At 39.6% G+C, this 4,311-nt stretch overlaps 1 non-coding gene across 1 annotated transcript; it reads right to left on the reverse strand.

Moving 5' to 3' along the window:
• Positions 1-3,443: 3,443 nt before the first annotated feature.
• Positions 3,444-3,572, reverse strand: LOC111824626. The gene has a single exon (XR_002827729.1). It is a non-coding gene; the product is annotated as a small nucleolar RNA SNORA11 (small nucleolar RNA).
• Between the last annotated feature and the right edge of the window lie 739 nt (positions 3,573-4,311).

Below are 4,311 nucleotides of genomic sequence, written 5' to 3' on the forward strand. Positions count from 1 at the left end.
CTTGGTGTTTGAGAGGTTGAAGACCCTATCAGGGCAATGGTGTGAAAATTGCTAGCCCAGAGGTTGGGTCTGCCTTGAGTCTCACACCTATATTGTCTCTGCTCTGATTTGTATCCCCTTCTCCCATGGATCTTGTCCCTCAGTTGTCTGCTTCAGATGCTTGGGGTGGTGTGAGTACATGCACAGTTAGTCTGATGTGCAATTTCCTGTGAGGATCCAGAACCCTCTGGCATGCAATTCTCTATGTGGGCCTGGCACCCATGACAGGGTGGCATTCTAGGACCCTCTGGCAGCACACTTGCAGCGCAGTCCTGTGGCCCCTGGCTGGGCACACCGGCTTACTCTGGGTTGCCTTGACAGTGCTTTCCTATTTCCTGGAATGCGGCATGTGCTGGGTTGCTCCAAGTAGCCCCTGCAGGACTATCCTAGGGGCCAGGGAGAAGCAGGTGCTCGTTTCTTTGGGTCACACAGTCTCTGCTTTCTTGTAGCCTAGAGTGAGATGTGCACTGGGTTGCTCCAGTTCACATCTCCTCAGTGTGGAGTGGGGGCAGGTATCCCTGGGTCATTCAGTCTATGCTCTTCTGTCACCTGAAGTGAGGTACATGTTGGGTTTCTCTGGATAGTCCCAGCAGAATTGTTCCAGGGGCCAGGGTGATATGGGAGCAGGTTCCTCTGGGTTGCACAGTCCTAGCTCCCCTGTAGCATGCTCTGGGTTGCTTCAGTTTCCCGGCATCAGGTCCCAGTGCTGGGGGTGGAGTGGGTGCTGGGTGGCTTAGGGTCAGGTTAGCAGCACAGTTCTGAGGTCATGGGCAGGGGTGGAGCACAGCATTTCCCCTGGCTTGCAATCACTGCGGGGTGTTGGAGCCGGATCTGGGACACTGGGTCCCAGTGGGTTGGTGAGGAGGCCTGGTGTAGGAGCTCACTCTGGCAGTGCGCACTTTCTGCAGATGTCTGGGAAACTGCTGGGAGGTACTGCACCACTCACTGTTGGGGCAGGGTGGTGGTTCCACAGGGGTATGGCTGGCAACCGGCATTCTCTAGAAGTTCTCTGCCCTTCCTTATTGACAATTGTCTCCTCACCTGTGTCTAATTGTTAATTCCAGGTGGATGTCCTCTGATTTAGTTGTTTTTCTGGCCTGGCCCTAGGAGGAGGTACACGGCACTGCTGCCTATACGGCTGCCATTTTTCACAAAACTCTTTTTATGTGGCCTTCTCAAAGTATATTACATCACAGCAATGGGGAAATACAGCTACCAGAAAGGGGGTTGGCTGTTTAGGTTTGACCCAACAATCTGCTAAGAGAATTTAGTCAGTGGTCATGTCAAAACAAAAATGTAGAATGTGCCCTACCCATTTTGGCATAGGGGATAGAGCATTAGTATGCAGATTGAAGTGTTCCAGGTTCAATTTCAGGCAAGGACACATACCTCCATTGCTGGCTCAATCCCTATCCCTGGTTGTGGTGTGTGTAGGAGGCAGCTGATCAATGATTCTCTCTCATCATTGATGTTTCTCTCTCTCTCTCCCTCTCCCTTCCTCTCTAAAATCAATAAAAATATATTTTTAAAAAAGAACCAGCTCAGCAAATATACAAAATTTCTATATAAAACAGAATCAAAACTCACCCGCCAGAAAACATTCACAAGAAAAATGGTACCATAGAGACAATAATTGACCTCAAAATTTATCAGTATAAAAATTAAGCAGCATCATTTGTAAATTTAGACCGCTCTCTGAGTTTAGCAATGCTAGGATTCAGAAAAGAGTGGAAATTATAATAAGAGAAGATGAAACTTGAACTGGTAGAACTTGGGGAAAAGTACATGGAAAACCAAAATTAGCATGTAAATGAAAGTAAGAATGTTAAGAAGCTATACCAGATACACACTGTGGAAAATATAGTAAAGGAAATAGATGATATAAGTGAGAAGAGTAAACAAAATGAATTAGAAATAACAAAATAAAACAATTTCAAAAGGTTAGGGATAAAGTAATAGGTTCAGAAAACAACAAAAAAACACAAAACTCCAACATACATATAATTGAAATCCCTGAAGAAAAAAAGAAACAAAACAACAAAAAGATTATTATCTTTAAATTTATCTTTAAAGAAAACATTTCCAAAATTAATATGTTTTGAATTTTTACATTGGAAGAACAATATGCTGGGGAACATTGACACAGAGGAGGAAACCATTACTATACTAGTAATGTTATTGAAATTTCATTATTTAAACAAAAGAATTATGTGAATGGTCAAGCAAAAAGATTAAGATACATGAAATGAAAAGAGAGCCCACTGCATCGGAGAACACATTTGCCAATGATACATCTGATAAGGGGTTAATCTCCAAAATATATAGGCAACTCATACATCTTAACAAAAGGAAGACAAACAATCCATTTAAAAAATGAGCAAAGGTCCTATATAAACACTTCTCCAAAGTGGACACACAGAAGGCCAAGAGACATATGAAAAAATTTTCAAAGTCATTTATCATCTGAGAGATGCAAATTAAAATGACAATGAGGTAGCATTTCACATCTGTCAGAATGGCTATCATCAAAAAATCAACAAATGACAAGTGTTGGCGAGGATGTGGAGGAAAGGGAGCTCTAGTACACTGCTTGTGGGAATGCAGACTGGTGCAGCCACTATGGAAGGCAGTATAGAGTTTCCTCAAAAAGTTAAAAATGGAACTCCCATTTGACCCAGCAATCCCACTTCTAGGAAAACATCCTAAGAAATCAGAAATACCAATCAGAAAGAATATACACACCCCTATGTTCATAACAGTGCAATTTACAATAGCTAAGATTTTGAAACAACCCAAGTGCCTAATAGCAGATTAGTGGATAAAAAAGTTGTGGCACATTTACACAATGGAATACTACACAGCAGTAAAAAAGAAAGAACTCTTACCATTTGCAACAGCATGGATGGACTTGGAGAGTATTATGCCAAGAGAAATAAACCAGTCAGAGAAAGACAAGTATCACATGGCCTCACTCATATGTGGAATCTAATGAACAAAATAAACTGTTGAATAAAGTAGAACCAGAGACATAGAAGCATGGAACAGACTGACAAATTTCAAAGGGAATGCAGGGGGAGGGGTAGGGTTGGAGGGGAGTGATTAACCAGGAAACTTATATGCCTATATGCATAACATAACCCATGTTTACAGACAATAGTGTGGGGAAAGCCTGTGAGGAGTGAGGGCGGGATGGAGGGGGTCAATAAAAAAAAAAGAGACACAAACAAACAAAGGGAACATCTGTAATACTTTCAACAATAAAGATAAAATATAATAAAAAAGACTAAGATACATAAGAATAAGATAAAACAACCAGGCTCCTACATATTTCTTTACAACAACATATAAAGTTAGGCATCAGTAGAGCAACATAAAAAATGTATTAAATTATTATTATTTTTTTTATGTATAGGGCGTAATGTCACAGGACGGCCATAGTATTCTGCCACCTGTGAGGAGTAAGCCCAAGTTGCTGTTGGATGTGTTGTACACAGAGAAGCCACTCTTCAGGCGCTCTGCTCTCTCCACACCCAAAAAAATGTATTAAATTAAAGAAAAAAATAAACCAGTATTTCATATCGAGATTGACATACCTTCAAGTTTTAAATGCATAAAACCTAAACTTCTTTTAAGGTAACTACCAGAGGATAATCTTCAGTGAACTAAGAAACAAATGGGAAGTATATGACAATGGTAGTCAGCATTGAATTTATTTACCCATAGACTTGAGGATAAAACATAGAACATGGCAAAAGCAATTATTATTGTACCCTTAACAATGTAGCTACTATATATTGAAAAAATTGGAGAAGTGAAAGCAGGAAGATACATTTCTGAGTTGACTCATCTATGATAGCTCAGGGTCAAAGCTTATCAATAAATGTTCATAACTCACATAATGAAAATATTGGCTTATTTAATAATATAAAGTAAAACCATGAGAAAAAATATTGATAAAGTAAATAAGGTGGGGAAAAGAAGAGAACAGGAAGAAGCACAGAAAAATTGTTATTACTGTTAACAATTTTAGGGAACTAATAAATACAGTGTAAAGAAGTATATATCTAAAGATATCAGATGAAGCAGAGACCAGCAAACCTTGGCTCATGGGGCCAAATCTGATTTAATGTGTGTTTTGGTATGGCTTAAAAAAGACAAAAACCAGAATTTACATTTTATTTAATGTTTGAAAAAAATGAAAATAAAAATAATAGTTCACGACATGAAAATTCACGAAATTTAAAATTCAGTATCCATAAAAACTTTCATTGG

This window comes from Myotis lucifugus, unplaced genomic scaffold (assembly GCF_000147115.1).
Source record: "Myotis lucifugus unplaced genomic scaffold, Myoluc2.0 scaffold_3207, whole genome shotgun sequence".
Lineage (NCBI taxonomy): Eukaryota > Metazoa > Chordata > Mammalia > Chiroptera > Vespertilionidae > Myotis > Myotis lucifugus.